Source organism: Canis aureus, chromosome 12, assembly GCF_053574225.1.
Source record: "Canis aureus isolate CA01 chromosome 12, VMU_Caureus_v.1.0, whole genome shotgun sequence".
NCBI classification, from domain to species: domain Eukaryota; kingdom Metazoa; phylum Chordata; class Mammalia; order Carnivora; family Canidae; genus Canis; species Canis aureus.
In genome coordinates this window covers 63,888,227-63,905,972 of record NC_135622.1, presented here as the reverse complement: position 1 = coordinate 63,905,972, position 17,746 = coordinate 63,888,227, and the positions used below count along the sequence as shown (strand labels likewise).

At 57.1% G+C, this 17,746-nt stretch overlaps 1 protein-coding gene and 1 long non-coding RNA gene across 30 annotated transcripts in view; one reads left to right on the top strand and one right to left on the bottom strand.

The window, feature by feature from the left end:
* Nucleotides 1-17,746, bottom strand: part of MYT1L (myelin transcription factor 1 like) — a 404,915-nt gene that overhangs the window by 243,686 nt on the left and 143,483 nt on the right. The window lies entirely within an intron of this gene.
* On the top strand, nt 13,519-16,111 carry LOC144281341 (uncharacterized). The gene is made up of 2 exons (XR_013349918.1): nt 13,519-13,801; nt 14,890-16,111. It is a non-coding gene; the product is annotated as an uncharacterized LOC144281341 (long non-coding RNA).

Below are 17,746 nucleotides of genomic sequence, written 5' to 3'. Positions count from 1 at the left end.
TATTTTTAATGTCTTCCATCATGACACTCCTCTATTTGTAGCAGAATACGAATCTCAGTTTTCTCTGGAAACTGCTAGTTGGCCCCTCAAGGCTGTGCTCCTCATGGAAGTCTGCTTGCAAATGGCTGAAAGCTCTTGTTACCCGTGAGATGATGAAACATGACTTCGGCATCTCCAAAATGAAAGTTTCCCCGAGAACGTGTCTGGCCTCTGAGTGCCCGAGGCCAGAGCCTCGCTGTGCTCTCGCTCCATCCTGGGAATCGGATCTCTGTTCCTGCTTCCACATCTGAGTGTTGGCGGTCCCTTAAACACCTCTGGCCCAGGTCTGCGTCCTCACAGCTACTGCTCAGTCACCGCCACCCACACGCTTGTCCAAACTGCCGCACGTCTCCCAGAGACCCCACCACCACCATCCGCAGCCTCAAATCCACGTTCCAGTTGGAAGCTGGGGTGTTATTAGTAGCCAAGGGTGACCGCATCGGTCCCTAGTGTAGAATCATCCACGTCTTCTGTCATCTCTGGCTCAAAGTCCAACCTCCTTGACGAGAATTTCGAAGGACTGTGTCTCCCACCTCACGGCTCGCCGTTTCCCACCACAGCCCTGGCCAGGCCAGGACGGACGCACTTCCTCAAAGGCGCCATCAGCTCAGCTATTGTCTTTGAGCCTCCACACATCCGATTCTTGACGGCCTCTGCTCCCGGACTGTCCCTCTGAAATCTGACCATCCGACAAAGCTGGGTTTCCTCCACTCGTGCCCCCACAGCACCCTGGTCCCCTCTGATGTGGCATTTGTGCATTTATTCTAGTTACTTATTGAATTATCTGTGCAATCAACAAATTTGTAAACCTGCGGGGGGAGGCGGCAAGCAACTCTACTGTCTTGTTTAGTAGAACATGACATAAGCCCTGAAATGCATGTGTTGATTGATCACAGGAATACGTGAGCGGATGGAGGAATGGGTGGATGGGCGGATGGGTGGGTGGGTGGTACACAGTGAAGGACGGATGGACAGAAGGATATGTAGACTAGGGTGTTCTCTATGCAGAAAGCCTTCGTTATGTAATGTGGCCATGAGGGCCTGCGGTCATTAGCAAGCTCTGGAAGGCCCAGAAGGAATGTGAGGAGGTGGCCAGAGAGGTGGAGTGGGCCTCCTCATGCGCTGGCAGCACCATAGCCTCGTGGACCCATGGCTCTGAGCCGGGCGCTCCCCCACCTGGGATGCTCCGTCCCCCTGGACCTGGAGCCGTTCGCTGCCGATGCCCCCCGCTCCCAGCCTCACTCGGAGCCTGCGGTCCCCGGCGCTCCGAGGAGCTAACGTGCTCCCCCAGAGTGGAGAATCTAAATTCTTCCGCTTCTCAGCAGCAATATCGGGTCTGATATCCAGGAAACTGCTAAATTCTTCAAACCCAGGCTGAGAATCTCCTTGACAGGCAGATGCATTTGCAGCTCTAAGTAACAGTTGCTGAGAGATGTAGATACGGGAGATGATTGCCCTCCCTCCCGCTCCCTCTAGAGGCCCCTGCAAGTCAATCACGGAGGAGCCCGGCTGTCAGCAGAGCCCATTTCTTTGTTGGTTTGAAAATCAATACATGCTCTTTCTCTATTCATTTTTGGTCATGAAGGCTGCAATCTTAGTCAATCTCTGTAATTTTGACCGCCCAGGCTCTCTTCAGTAGCCAGAGAGACCACTGGTGGTCACGCGTCTGACGGAGCTCTCGGCGAGCAACAAGGCCCGCTCGCCCCTCCGAGCCCTGCAGTCCTCCCGCCAGGCAGCAGCGGGGCACCCCGGTGCACCCCGTGGGCCGCTCTCGGCCTGGCTGTGGGGAGCGGGCTCTGGGCTGCGAGTGCGGGACAGCCGGGTTCCTGCTCAGCCCGGGGCTCAGGCTCAGGGGATCATCACAGCTGCACGCGGCGGGTGGGGGCCCGGGGGTGAGCCCCCCACTGCCCCGGGAGGCCTGGGGCCGGGTCACACGTCCTGCTCCTGCGGCAGATAGGCTACGGGATCTCTGCTCTTCCCCGACGTGCCTTGTGGACGCCAGAGTGCCCCCACCTGTGTTCTGGGGAGGTACCTGCCGCCCCAAAATTTCACCTTTGTTACTCAAACGAGCCAGGGAGAGCCCAGAGGAGTCACAGTGTGTCTGCGTAGACCCGGGCACCTGGGGCGGCCCACGTGCCCCCTGAAGAGAAATACACAGTTTTAATGCTCCGGCTGCAGCCCGGGTAGAACAGAGCGATTAGCAAACACTGCTCATCCCATCGTCACGGCAAACGGTGTCAGCATTTTGATGAAAGAAATGCTTTCCCGATGAAAGTCACTCATGTTCTCAAGGGGAAAGAAAATGTGCTCGAATAACCCAAGTTTGTTGATTTGGTTTTGCTTTTATTTGTTCTGTTTTTAAGTATGACATTTTATAGCCCGGAGTCAGGATCAGTCAAAACTTTTGTATCATGAAGTACGAATCTTGACGAACGACGTAAAGCATCATAGAAACTAAATTAGGAAGGGCTCTCTCACAGCAGAAGTAGAGTATCTGTCCCTTTCTTCCAGGGCAGATGCATGTACATCACACGCGCGTCTGCAGGTGGAAATTCCTAATGAGAGACAATCCTATAAGGGTCTTTCAGAACCAGGAGGTGTTGATGTACGTTCACGGACACCCTCGTTAAATGTAAAATCACCTCTAACTTGGATTAAGTAAAATGCTCGAAATACATGCCTTCAGACATTTTAGAATTTAATCCAGATTAAGAGTCAGCAACTGATAAGGCGTTGGTAAAAGGCCATTTAATTCCATTGCAAAAAAGCTGCTTAACTGTTCTGCATTTGTTCTGTCTTTTGTGGACATTTGCTCCTTTTGTTTGGCTCTAGCCAAGACAATGAGTGAGCCCAATGGGTCCCGACACCATTTTGAATGCTGAGAAGGAGACGACTGCATATTGGAGTAGATTTTAATCAAAAATTGGGTTAAAAATTTAACCAAAATGTATCTATTTGTAGAACTTCTGGTTTCTTCAAAAAAAAAAAAAAATCTCAAAACACTGCATGTCAACACTACCGGTCTGCTTTGTACTGTGACGCATGTTTTCTGTGGGGAAGTGTAGGGCAGGGTACAGAAACCAGGGAAATCTCGGTCTCCACGGGACGAGGACGGTCCTCGGTCTACAGGCGCCCTCGCTGCCCGCCGTCCGCGCCCACACCCGCTGGGGCGCCCAGACATGAGGACGCGCAGCCGCCCCTAGACGGGCTCACACCCAGGCGCCGTCCACGACTTTACAAAGTTCAGGAACACAGCCTGCACGTATTTTCATGCCAATAAAGGTAAATGGATTTTTATGTTTAATATCCTCTTTGTAGCCACCGTGGTCACAGTCTGCTAAGTTGATTAGCGCCCCCCACCCCCTACTGCGTAAACCAATAAGGAGCGCACACCCGTTTTCCTTATTGACGTGGGTGTTCCACATCCCCCGCCGGGCACAGGTCAGAAGGCATGTTTCTGGGTCATGTTCCTTGGGAACGTCTTTCCCCCCAGGTCACTAGATACCACAAACCAGCCCGCAGAAGAGGGGCACCGCTTACACCCTTAAAAATCAGAAGAGTCAGCTATTTAAAATCTTTAAAAAAAATCCTTCAGGTGGAAAAAAAAATCCATCAAGGTATGACAAACCCTCATTCTTTGAGGGTTTTTACATCGTGTTTGATTTTTGCAAACAGCCCCAAGTCACGCAGGCCATGCCAGCTGAGTAAAGCCAGAGCCAAAACGGAGCAGGGCGGCTCTCCGTCCAGGGGGGGAGGCGCACCCCGAAGGCGTCTGCCCCCGTAAGGTCATGGTACACTGTAAAGCCCCGCACACAGAGACTGAGGGGCTGAATTTGAGGATTTAAGAACTATAATAAAAACTGTAAATGTGTTTTCCTCTGTTATTTTGATACTCTGGGTTCTTTTCTCCAATAGAAAGTCTAATTTTCTGTCGATACAGGAAAATACCATCTTCTCTTTTTCTCAAAAAAAAAAAAAAGGATTATCTCTGCCTATTTTTTTTGGAAGTTCTGAATTAATATTGTTTATGCTTCATTTGCACAACACAAACTATGATTGCTGTCTCTCTTTCTTGCCTATTTAAGCGTTATTTCAGAATGATGGGACCCTCTGCCTAGACTCCCACTTGTCATGCGTCGGTCCTTGCAATCACCTGTTCTAAGGACCCAAGTCACTGACTTCCTCGAGCCGCGCGGTGCTTACCGCGCCTTAGCGTGCCAGCCCTCCTCCGCCCATCTCTCCATACTGCTCTTTCCCCATGATGCTGATGTACCACCAACAGTCTGCAGAGCTCTCACTCCACGGATATTTTAATCAAACACTTTTGCTTGAACAACGGCCATTGCACTAACACGCAGGAAATGCCAGCCTCAGGCCGTATGAGACCCACCTGCCCAATAGGAGGAGGGATGTCCCACTTTGGGAGCTCGCTCTGTGGGGACGAGTGTGGGGTCACACTCACCTAGACGCCCGGTGCAGGACAGGGTCCTCAACACAAAGCCCTACAAGTGCTGGAGAGCTGGAGACTCCATTTCCGCTGCTTTGCAGGCTGATGTGTGTGAAGGAGCAAACCGAAAGCTCTCAGAAAAGTTGTGGATTCTGAGGTCGAAGACCCCGAGTTGCTGGGGAAATGGGGAGGGATGGTCTTCGGGACAGACACCCTTAAGAAGCGCCCACCAGGGCGGCCCCTGCTCAGCCAGGGTCCTTTGCTCAGTCCACACCTATGTCACGTGGTTATTGTTCTGTTTCACCGCCTCTGAATTTCCCGGAGGCCAAAATTTCTCCCTGAGAATCTCAGGTGCTCTCCTGGGGCCTGGGGTGTCACTCACGCAGGTGACAGGATGCTGCAGGCTGGGAGATGTCTCCCCAGCACCTGCGATGCTGGGTGGCTGCATGTGAGGGTCAGAGGTCAGGCATCTTGCCCTTGTGGGGTTGGCTGGGAGGGCCTGAGGGTCAGCACGTGTGTGGGGATGGGCACAGCCAGAGGAGGTTGGCTGACTGTGGAGGTGTGTGTGTGTGTGTGTGTGTGTGTGTGTGTGTGTGTGGCTGGGGTGTGGCTGGGGTCCCTCGAGGCAGGCACCAGCCTGTTTTGCCCCCTCCTCCCTCCATGAGCTCCAGGGCTGACTCTGCTCCCTATGTGAGGGGTGACATCCTCCTCTCCAGCTCCGCAGCTCCCCAGCTCGAGGACCACAGCCTCGGGGAACACCTGTGGGGAGCACCTGCTGGAGCACCTGCCAGGAGCACCCACGGACTGACCGTCCTACAGCCTTGTGCCCGCCAGCTGGTCCGTCCTGTGCAGGTGGTACCCCACACTGCACACTGTGCTGCCCTAGATAAGGCAAGTGGTCTCCCCTCCACTCGTTGTGCGCATGTGATCCAATCTGTGGACATGATTGTTTGGAGAAGCAGCCGTGGAGCGTGAGATCGAGAGGAGGAGCCTCCCATGGAATCTCTGATCCGTTTGCCGTTTGCAGACAGCGGGGGGACAGCGGGAGACGGGGCTCGGCCTGGTGCTCCGGGCATCTGAAGACGTCCATGAACTGTCTGCAAAGGACGCTCTCGGTGACCTTGGAACGCCCGCCTCTGGTGGGCGTGTGGGGCACAGCCCGCTTGGAAGTCGGAAGTGCCCTATGTCCATATACTCACGTTCAATGGAATCATTTCTCAAGGACCAAAGGAGTGAGGAAATGTATAACGTGCTTTAACAATTTTCGTTTTTAGTTGACTTTTTCTGGTTGGCCAGTATCTCTCTGCTGCAGCTAAGTAGGTGCAGGATAGGACTCCCAATGCACTGATGCACTGATCCTTCTCTTGCCCCCAGACTCTGCTGAATATCGTAATGAATTACACCTTTAATTGTATAATCATTCCTGTAAATCTTCTCCAGGAAAAAATAAGATGTATAGGATTAAAATATAAATTAAATATAATTATTCTTCCAAATATCTGTGGTCATGAAGACTAGTTACCTTAATATTTGCTTTCTTAAAAACTATGCATCTATACACGCGTCTCACCCAGGGGTGAGGGCTCATTGGACTCATAGCCAGCGTGTGATCTGAACAAATGGCCTTTGGGGAGATTAGTATCTAAAAATAAAACTAAAGACCCAAAGGACCACGTGGGCCATGGAAGCGGCTCTGAGGACGTGACACAGAGTCAGCGGTGCGTGTCCTCGGAGGTTCCTGGGCTGCCCTTCCCAGCTCTGCAGCCCTCGGTGCACGAAGCACGGACCTAAATAGCTCCGTGGATAAAAGACACGTCGTAAAAATAGTCCTGTCTTCGTGGCTTCCTTCCTGTTGTTTCTGAACTTGCTGCACTGTGGCGTCCTGGTGCGATAAAGGGGGTTTCGGTGGGGCCGGATTTAAATAGAAGAAGCACCGTTTTTAAAATGAAAAGTGCAGAAGATGTTAGAAGAAAGGAGGAGGTCTTTGTCTCCCAATTAAAAATGTGTGTGTGTGTGTGTGTGTGTGTGTGTGTGTATGGCAGGCGGAGAGAGACAGACAGACAGAGAGAGTGTGAGTGCCAGAAAGGCAGACTTGGAATAGGGGTTTTGGACTGACTTTAAAAAATACTTAGGAAAATATATAGTTATTATTTATTATGTTATAAATATAACACAAGAGCCCATACATCTTTACGTGTGTATATAATGAATTCTACATATTTACAACACAGATACTATTAGATGTAGATACTATATAAGATTTTGATAAATAGGAACTTAATTAGATAAATAAGTTTGGCTTAAAACCAAATGCAATTTAGGAGCCCTAACACAAGGCTGAGAATGCCCATGCAAGGAATTCATAAAACAGTGTTTCAAAAACTGAAGCACTGTCCGGATGACTTCTGGCCTCTCTGTTTGGAAAATAAGGCGTAAATCTTATGTGCAAGCGCATCACATGGGTGGCAGCCTGTCCTACCTGGGAGCCCCTGGTCTCCGGGCTTGTCGATGCCTCCCACGGCCCTCGCGGATGTCACAGCAGCGCAGAGCGCTGTACGACCGGGTTCGCACGTGCGGGGATGGTTTATATTTCTTCTAATGGTTCTTACAAAATATAATGCAATTTGGCTGAGAGATTAGTGCATTTTCTCCCTTTAAGCATCAAGGAAACAGATGTGATGGACTTGCCAGCCTGGGAATGAGGTGACCACCCTCGTGTGAACGTGTGCTGGCTTGGGGTCACGTGGCCCGCCATGCCCGGGATGCCCCTGCTGTTCAGCCCACCCTCGGAGGCGCAGATGACCATGGGGACACACCTGTAAGCGCTGCAGGTGGTGCTCTGTCCCCCTCCCAGTGCCGTTGCTGGGGCTCGGGAAGAGGGTGCACCAGCGTCCATGAGGTGCGCCTCAATCCTCACCATTCCGCATGGATTCTGTGCTTTCCCTTACCCCTCCCCCTGCATTCGTCCCACATTAACCCACGAGCTGACACCCACATGGACCCCGTCAGCCACAGAAACACTTCACGATGGTTTCCCTTGGTGCTCCAGGCACAACTCTCGGGGGGCAGGGCCCAGGGCGACCTTGAACGTCCTCCGAGCCACTGGCACTGAATACAAGGCTCTTGAGTCAATCTGTTTCATGGAGAAGAAAGGACAGGATCCGGAGGGTTTGTTCCTTCCCATCTGAAACATCTCAGCCTGGTGACGGCTCCGAGACGGCACTTCTCAGCAACGAGACTCGGTGACAACCGGGAACTGCAGTTATTAGCATTCAGAAACCATCCGAGGCTGCAGCTGAACTCCAGCTGTTAGCAGGCTTGAAAAGATCCAGTGCCTTGCAAATCTCTCAGACAGAGGCGTTTTGGAGACGAGCATTCCATGACCAAATCACGTTCCCAGAGTAAACTCTCCTTCTGGTGATAATGAATAACACAATCAGACAGCCATTTCAGCCTGGATGCTTTCAAGTCTGCGCCAGGGCCCCTGTTCCCCCAGACGCTGGGAGGACTCAGGGTCGCGCTCAACGGCTCACAGGGACACCTGCGTTTCTGGCGATGCGGGATCTGGGTCCCCGGGCAGGTACGCCGTGCAGCTCCGTGGGCGTCAGGGAGACCGCAGGCCCCGTCAGGAGCCTTCCCACGGTGCCCCGGGGCGGGCTTTGTCCTTGTGGAGTGTGCGGGGTGAGCGAGTCAGGAGAACCTGCAGCTGCCTCTCTGCTCAGAGATAAGCCTTCTCCGGTGGAAGCCACCCGGCCGGCCGAGGCCTCTCAGCTGGTGGCCTTAACCGGACACCAAAGGAGTCTGAGCTCTTTACATGTGGGAGGACCAGGGGGCGTGTGGCTCAGGGGCTGACAGGGGGCCGACAGGCTGCCCACCTCGTGCGAGGGCTGAGACGGCAGCCAAGGCAGGTGCAGGCGGGAGGCCTGCATCCCAGACAAGGACAGCCGGGGACATGGCGGGGCGCTGCGGCCACCAGACAGCAGTGCGTTGTCGCTTAAAGACACGGGTCCATCTGGTGCCGTGTCTCCTGGCTGCCAGAGGGACTTCCAATTTTTAATTTTAACACACATTGCCTTTCACTCTCCCCCTCAAGAAAGCAGCACAGACATGGACTGCAAACTTTCAACTGCAGCTGAATCGTCATTTTAGGAGCCAGAGAGAGAATTCTGTTAGAAGCAATTAGTGAGAGGCCACCTGGGTGGGGAGCTCACCTCTAATTTAAGAGGATGCAGGATCACACCTCTTGCATCCTCCAGGGGCTCTCGGATCCCACGGTGCCTGCTGCCTGAATAAATTATCTGCAAGCTCCAGGGCCGTGGCAGGAATGTCTAATAGTGGTTTCTTCAGGAAAGGCTGGAGTGCATGCAGAGGGTGAATCTCTCAGCTCCCGGGTGCCGGTGCAGGGGTGCGCGGGGCCCAGGGTCGCCGCCTGCCTTTCTGGGTCTTGTGGAGCAGCAGGCGCCAGCCAGGCCGCAGCGCCCCAAGTCAAACGCACCTGAAGACACCTGCAAAGTGCGGCGAACAGGTCTTTCCACCAGACGATTTCTTAAAACCTGTCATAAGTCAGCGCGCGTGACTCTCCAGAAGGTGGGTGCTGTGCCTTGTGTCCTCGCTACAGGTCACGGACCCCACGGGAGCCCCCCCCTCTGGCAGCCAGTTCCTGCCGAGGGCATGCGCGCTCCCCTGCATGGTCTCGTGCGCCCTGGAGGCCACGGTAATGCAAAATATCGGCCTGGGTTTTGCTCCAGGCATGTGTAGTCTTCCCTCCATCCCTCCTTTTCTTCATTTACTTGCTCTTTCTTTTTTTTTTTAAGATTTTATTTTATTTTATTGTATTGTATTTATTTGACAGACAGACCATGAACAGGGGGGAGGAGCAGTGAGAGAAGCAGACTCCCTGCTGAGCAGGGAGCCTAATGCAGGACTCGAACCCAGGACCCCGGGATCATGACCTGAGCCGAAGGCAGACGCTTCACCTGCTGAGCCCTGTAGGCGCCCCTTCTGGCTCTTTTTCCCCCTTCATTTCCCAATTCAATTCTTGAGTGGAGCAAAGGTGGGAAAATATGAAAATCACATAAAATTATCCATAGAGATGCCAGTAAGGCCCAAGGGGAAGTCAGAGGAGAGTGGCCTCACAAACACGGAGGATAGAGCCACGTGTCCATGGGACACAGGTCGCAGAAGGGGGTCGCGGTCGTGGTCTGTAGACTGTGCTCAGGGAGGCTCCGGAGGACCGCGGAGAGAACCGCCTTCCCTGAGCACTGCTGTCAGAGCCCCGAGCGCATGTGGTGGAGCCCCCAGCGCACGCGGTGGAGCCCCGAGAGCACGCGGTAGAGCCCCGAGCGCACGCGGTGGAGCCCCGAGCCTATGCCGTGGAGCCCCGAGCGCACGCGGTGGAGCCCCGAGCCTATGCCGTGGAGCCCCGAGAGAGCACGCGGTGGAGCCCCGAGCGCACGCGGTGGAGCCCCGAGAGAGCACGCGGTGGAGCCCCGAGCGCACGCGGTGGAGCCCCGAGAGAGCACGCGGTGGAGCCCCGAGCGCACGCGGTGGAGCCCCGAGAGAGCACGCGGTGGAGCCCCGAGCGCACGCGGTGGAGCCCCGAGCCTATGCCGTGGAGCCCCGAGCGCACGCGGTGGAGCCCCGAGCCTATGCCGTGGAGCCCCGAGCGCACGCGGTGGCTCCGCTGAGCCGCGCACCTGGTTTGCTCCACTGACGCCGTGTCCTGTACTGGACTGTGTGCGGCCTGGGTGGACCGGGGGTGGGGTGGGGGGGGGCTCATGTGCCCGCCCCGGGGGCTCTTGGGGAGCGGCTCGGCCCCTGCAGGGCCCGGCGGCTCGGTGCTGCGGCCCCACTACGCGCGGCGGGTCGGAGGCAGGCGCGGGGACCGGACGTGGCACGTGGGCCCTGCCGAGACCTCGTGTCGGCCCGCCCGACGCTCCACCCGCGCTGATCCGAGTCTGACTCCCGGCCTGAGTCCCCAGCGAGAGCACCTCGCACCCTGACCCTGACCCTGACCCTGCCGGTCCCCGCTGCCCTCCCACCGCCACTGAGGCAGGTGCTGAGCCGTCTGGGTGCAGGATGCCGGAGCGCCGCCCCTGCCCGCCGTGCCCCGCCCCTGCCCCGCCCCTGCCCCGCCCCGCCTCCCCCCTTGCTCCCTGGGCTGGGGCTTGGGCCTCGCTCTGGGTGAGCGGGGGAAGGGGCCTCACGCCGGCCGGGGTCTGGGGGCGACGGCGGGGCGAGGGGCGACGGCGAAGACCCCGAGTGATCCTGAAGTTGCGGCCTTGAGAAGCCGGCTGGGGCAGAGGCCGACCGGGCAAGGACTCTCCGGGCCTGAGGACCCCGCGCCTCCAGGACGTGGGAAGAACATTCCGGAAACAGGGGCCCCGGCCCTTCACATGTGCTGACAGCTTAGGTTTCCTCTTAACTTTTTGATATTTTTAAAAACTAGGTGAAGACACTCATTCCTCACATCAGTAGAAAATCCGGGCCAGGTTTTAGCTGTCGGTGGGGCGCAGCAAGGGAGCACAGCGGGGCGAGGGAGCGCAGCGGGATGAGGGAGCCAGCAGGGCGAGGGAGCAGGCCGGGATGAGGGAGCCAGCGGGATGAGGGAGCACGCCAGGACGAGGGAGCACGCCGGGACGAGGGAGCACGCCGGGACGAGGGAGCACGCCGGGACGAGGGAGCACACCGGGACGAGGGAGCACGCCGGGACGAGGGAGCACGCCGGGACGAGGGAGCACGCCGGGACGAGGGAGCACACCGGGACGAGGGAGCACGCCGGGACGAGGGAGCACACCGGGACGAGGGAGCACGCCGGGACGAGGGAGCACGCCGGGACGAGGGAGCACGCCGGGACGAGGGAGCACACCGGGATGAGGGAGCACGCCGGGACGAGGGAGCACGCCGGGACGAGGGAGCACACCGGGACGAGGGAGCACGTCAGGATGAGGGAGCACGCCAAGTCGAGGGAGCACAGCAGGACGAGGGAGCCAGCAGGATGAGGGAGCAGGCCGGGACGAGGGAGCACAACGGGATGAGGGAGCACGTCAGGATGAGGGAGCACACCGAGTCGAGGGAGCACAGCAGGACGAGGGAGCCAGCAGGACAAGGGAGCAGGCCGGGATGAGGGAGCCAGCGGGATGAGGAAGCACACCGGGACGAGGGAGCATGCCGGGACAAGGGAGCACAGCGGGACGAGGGAGCACGCCGGGATGAGGGAGCACAGCGGGACGAGGGAGCACAATAGGATGAGGGAGCACACCGGGATGAGGGAGCACAGAGGGACGAGGGAGCTGGGACGAGGGAGCACAGCAGGATGAGGGAGCTGGGATGAGGGAGCACGCCGGGATGAGGGAGCACAGCAGGACGAGGAAGCACACCGGGATGAGGGAGCTGGGACAAGGGAGCACACCGGAAGAGCGGCCAAGCTAGCCCAGGCCCAGGCCAAGTGTGTGCTTCCTCCGTCCACCGCAGGGCCCTGGTCCCGCAGAGCCTTGCCTGGCTCCCCTCTGAACAATCGAAATCTTTTCTGAGAAATCACATGGTAGGTCATGATGACATTAATTTGTTTTGAGTATGAACCTAATCACATCAAAGTATCTATTCCTTCTAACACCTGAATTCCCAACATCATCCTAATGGCTCAACACTTTCAATCTTGTATTTGTTCAAAGATGCAAAAAAACACAACCAGGTTTCTGATGTGAGAGAAGTGCCCTCCAGGAAGGAAAGGGGGAGGGAGGGAGTGATGGAGAGGGGAGGGGAAAGGAAGGATGAAATGGAGGAGGGGAGGAGGAATGAAGGGGGGAGAGGAGGATGATAAGGAGTGATGGAGGGGAGAAGGGGAAGGGAGTGATGGAGGGGGAGGGGAAAGGAGTGATAGAAGCGGGAGAGAGGGAGTGATGGAGCAGGGAGAGGGAAAAGAATGATAAAGAGAGGAAGGGGAAGGAGGGATGAAAGGGGAAGATGGGGGAGGAGGGATGAAAGGGAGGAGGGAGGGAGGGAGGGAGACAATTTGGGAAGGACCGACTGGAGGGCTGACTTGGGCAGGATGGTAAAAGTTTACGAGGTAAGAAAACACAATATTAAGCCCTTGTTTCCACTGATAATGTAAGTAAATTAAAAATAAAAATGTGCCCTCTGCCCTCCGTCTGAGACAACTTAGCAGAGATCGCCCGGTGATGACGTTCGAAGAAGAATCTGTGACTTGACCGACTTTAACGTGTCGCGTTGAACCCAAGGCCTAAAGCGGGTAGGGGCAAGAGAGCCATTTCTGCAGGGCCGTGACCTAGCGCGCGGACCGGCCGCCGTGTGCCACTCGAGTCCCGCAGCCGCGCCTCCTGCCCCGACAGGCCGCCCGCCCCCCACAGCTCCGCGTGCTCCCGCCGCCTCGCGCTCAGTTTCGGGTCCTCACAGTCCTGCCGATGCCGAGTCAGCCCCCCGCACCCGCGACTGGAGCTGTGGCAGGTCCTAACACGCGAGGACGCCGTGGGAAACCGCAGAGTACTGGAGATCAGCGCTGGGGAATTTAGGATTGTTTCCAAAACCTGGGTGTGGGCAGGGGGCGGACACGGAGATGGCAGGGACAGGGATGCTGGAGGCCCACGAAGGGCAAGTGGGACAGATGGGGAGAGAGTGTCCCTGCGGGCGGAAGTCAGCGGATGCAGAGGCGTGGACCAGCGATGGCAGGTGTCGTGGGGACACCCCCAGGTGGCTGAACCCCGATGTGTCGGCTGCACGCTGTGAAGTGGCAGCTGGGGAGGCCGCAGGGCCCAGATCGTCACCAAGCTCAGAGGCGATAAGGAATTCAATCCCAGAGGTGATGGCGCCGCTTCGAAGGGCTTGAGGCAGGGGAGCGGCGTGGATTAATTCGTACCGTGTGGATCACTGTGAACGGGAGGAGGCTCTGCCGGACGCGGGTGAACCCAGGGCTCCGGGTCAGGAGGCCTTGGGCGGCCAAGGCCGGAGATGATAAAACCCTGAGCGGGGTGTGGGAAGCCGGGTGCAGAGGGCGCGACACAGCAGGGGTTGGACCCGACAGCACAAGGGGGGCCGTCTGCCGGATGAGGAGGGGACAGGCCTGTGATCTCGGCACATCTGATTGGAGGATGGTGAGGTCACTGATTGGCAGCCACCAGGAGGAGGAGCCTCAGCCCAAGGCCAGGGCTCCCCAGGACCAGGCTTTGGGTTTGGGGCATCCAGCAGGATCAAGTCAAGATGCTCCTAGGCACACGGTCCGGAGTTCAGTGAGGACAGCAGAGCGGGAGCAACAGACCGAAGGGTCCTCAGCATGCAGGTGGCCCCGCGGACCGGAGGGTGAGGAGACAGCCGGCTGAGACGGGGGTGCCCAGGCCCCGGGGGGCCAACGGAGCAAGAGGGGGACAGAGCAGGTGCAGTGGGGAAGGAGGGCGGCGGGGGGGGTCTCTGTAAATGCGATCAGTGACGTCAGATGCAGTTTGGAGGCTCATGAAGTTAGACTCACAAACGTCCCTTGGGTTTGGAAATCAGGACTTGGCTGGTGCGGTCGGGGAGTGGGGGCCCGTGGGGAAGGCTGAGCACACGGTGGGCACCCGCAGACCCGGCCTCGATGGGCAAGCCTGCTGTGCTCGCTCATGCGGAGCTGCTCCCGGTGGCCCCCCAGCCTGTGAGAACACCCCATGGCCCCGGGGGGCGGTGTGTGGAGGCCGGGAGACGGTGAGGCACGAGGTGCAGGGGCTGCTGGCCAGAGAAGATGGGGTTCAGGGGCCCCCAGACGGTGGGGCGCTGTGTGCAAGGGTTGGGGCACGCCGGGATCCACTTCTGTGAGGGGCTTAGCGCAGCCATCAGAGACTCATCAACACCCCACGGTGAGGACCCCATTCTGCCCATTAGGGCCGGGGCGGGGGTGGTGCTGCTGATGCCGCACCAGACAGCGGAGAAAGGGGAAACCCCTCCCAACACGTAGGTTTCTCAGCCTCGGGGTTGGAGACCCATTCACCACCTGTTGGGTGAGCCACTCTGCCTAAATAATACTTAGATTAATTAAGATTTATTAACTCGATAGCTAGGAAAATTAAAAATAACCCTGTTGGCACTTGAAATTAATGAGGCATTTATTGATTACCTACCTAAAGAATAAAGTGAGTAGTATAGTCAAATCCGCAACTCTAGGCCAAGTCCCTCCAAAACGTGGTGGTTTGGATTTTTATAATTGGTAAACTTAAAAAATAAAATTCACTCGTGTCGTCATCACTGAGTGCCTGACATACCCAGGGAGGCGCCCCTCTCTCCCGGTGCTAATGTCACAGCCGGATGGTCACCTAAGGTCCTAGAATGGGACTTTGGCCCCGGGAGTAAAGTCTGTGACCCTCAGAGCCCTTAAGCATGACCCAGCGTCCTTCTGAAGTCCTACTTTCTTCACGCAGATGGTGAAAGACAGGAATATGTTTCCCTCCGTGAATTGCTAGCACGTCCTGATGGTCCCTGAGCCAGACCCCCCGGCAGGGGTGCAGGACGTGCCGTGGGTCCTACGTCACCGCCCGTCCCACGCACCCACGCCCCCCGCTCTGGGTCGGGGTGTGGGCCCAGGCCTGCCTGCCTCTCAAGCCTCGATCTTCCCACGGCGATCCACTGCCCTAGATTTCCACGCCGTGATTCCCAGCACGCGGGGTGCACCGAGCCCCGCAGAGCCGTCGGCCATGCGCCCGAGTGAGGCCGTGAGCGCCCCGGAGCAGTCCCGAGCCACCCGCGTCCTCCCTCTTTCGATTCCCATCTCAGCGTTTTGCAACTTATTTTTCTGTCTCTTTCGTGTCCTCCTTCCGCCAGTGAGTGTTGGTCTCAGGCACCCGGCATTTCAAAACCTGTTCCATGGCTTCCTCCCCATCTGCCCCCACCCCAAGCCTGACTTTCTGTGCTCATAAAAAAAAAAAAAAGAAAAGAAAAAGAAATGATACTACTCTGAGACCCTTAAAAGTGGTCACATAAGAATATCCCTCAGATCACACGGCGGGTGTCTGGTGTGGAAAAGATAGGTAGGTAAGTGCATTTTAAAATGTTATTATTGCCCTAAATGTGTTGCTTCTCTGTACAAAGTGAATTCCTAAACTGCATGATAAAACCTGTTAATGTGATGAAAAAGAAACAAATGGAAGAAGCGGCTGGAAAACTCTCCCAGGAGGATATCGCTGAATTTTAGCTCACGGACTAGGAACCTGCGTGCATCTCGGGGACCTCGTGCCTTCCCAGCTCCAACCTGAAGGTGGGCCAGCCTCGCGCTGCGCTGGGGCCGCAGGAGGAATGATGCCCGTCTCCGCGCCCAGCGGCCCGGTGGAAACCGGTCACGATCCTGGAGTCGGCGCTGCCACACCTCGATCCTCCGAGGGCCAGAGAGCGCAAAGGCCGACCCGGTTCCCAGAAAAACGGCACCTCCCGCCGCTTCCGTGACACCTGCTCAAGAGCGGAGTCCTGCCCTGGAAGGGAGGCCGGGAAAGGACGAGTGTCCTCTCGGAGTTTACCTAAGCCCACGTGAATAAACCGAGAATTACGTGTTTTTATGTAAAATACCTTCAGTGAAACAGCCTATTCAACTCTCATGAGCAAGTCGGAGAACAGGCCTAATCTAAAAATTAAACGTGGATTAGAAGTTTATTGCACTCAATTCATTGGAGCCATTCAGGTGTTTCCAGCCTCCCCAAAGGAGCGCGGTGCTCAGGGCCTGTCTGTCCTTCAGTTCGCCGTGGCGGGGGGCAGGGCTGTGGTGGGGGGGCTGACGTCAGCAGGTGCCACCAGGGGAAAGGGCTGAGGTCACACCAGGTGTCCCCCTTGCAGGCCCTGCTGGGGGGCTGACGTCACACAGGGCACCCCCAGCAGGTGCTGCGGGAGGGAGGTGGGGCTGACGTCCCAGGAGGGAGGTACCTCCAGCAGGTGCCACTGGGGGAAGGTGTTGATATCATACCAAGGGTCCCCCTAGCAGGCCCTACTGGGGGGCTGACGTCCCACAGCAGGTGCCACCAGGGGGCTGATGTCCCAGGAGGTACCCCTCAGTCGGTGCCGCCAGGATGCTTAGGTCACACAGGGAACCCCCAGCAGGTGCCGTGGAGGGAAGGGGCTGACGTCACACCAGCTGTCCCCCTGGCAGGCCCTGCCGGGGGCTGACATCCCAGGAAGTACTTCCAGGAGGACCGCGACTCAGGGCAGCAAGACCGTCTTCCGAGAAGGGGAAAGCAAGCAGGTTCTAGCTGGACCTTGCCAAGGTCTCGAACAAAGCACAACAGCTTTTTCTCTCTTGCCTTTTGTTTCTTTCAATCTGGGAGGGAATCTGAGGGTTTCTGGCCGTCCCGTCCAGGCACGGCGGCACCTGGACGGCGCTGGTGTCCCGCTGGACGCCGGGTGGTACCAGCACTGCTCTGTCACTGTGGCCCCTTAGGGGCTCAGACACAGGTTTGCACTGGTTTGCAGGTGACTGTTTCAATTTCACTCCGATTTTCGCCAGACGCCCTTAATGACTTTGCTTATGGACAAGGTCAGAGGTCCCCGAGAAGCTCGGGCGACGCAGGCCTGCGCAGAAGCAGAAATGCCGCGGCCTCCCTTCTCGTTCCCTTGTCTGTGTTTCTTAGAGGCTATGGATGTTGGCCTTCACTGAACTCAGAGAGAAAATATCAGCTGCCGTAGAACTGGTTTGCTCCTGCTGAGATTGTCGTCACCCGGGCCGGTCCCTGGGACTCTGCGTGCAGCAGCCGGTGCCTCTCGTGCCAACAGACTGGGTTTTATTTCCCTGTCATTCCAACGACGGCAGACAGTGCGGCCGCGGTGCAGACTCCCCGGAGGACGAGCAACTGGGGCTGTGAACGGAGGCACACGTGGAGCTGCGAAGGGGACGCGGCCCCACAGCCTCACTCCGCTCCTGGGGCCCCGGCCCCGGCCCCGGCCCCGGCCCCTGTGGGCTCCCCGATGGTCTCCTGGTGGGGACTCCATGCACGTCTTGGGTGGGCCGGCGGCCCTGACGGCTGCATCCAGGCAATTCTGGGCTCCGAGGACCACTCCCCTCCGTCACACCTGTCCCTCGAGCCGGCACGGGGAGCGCCATGCCCGTGGCCAGTGGGATTGGAGTGTTGCCAACAGGATGAATCTTAAATACGCCTTGGCTCTCGCCAGTCAGATTAAAAAAGAATTAAAAAACAACCTTCTTATTCCCTGCGTTGTTTCTTGGAGAAAAATCTGTAAGGGAAGGTTTGGCAGATTCACAAGGAGGTGTGAACCAGCACGCTTGGCACGCAGGCAGCT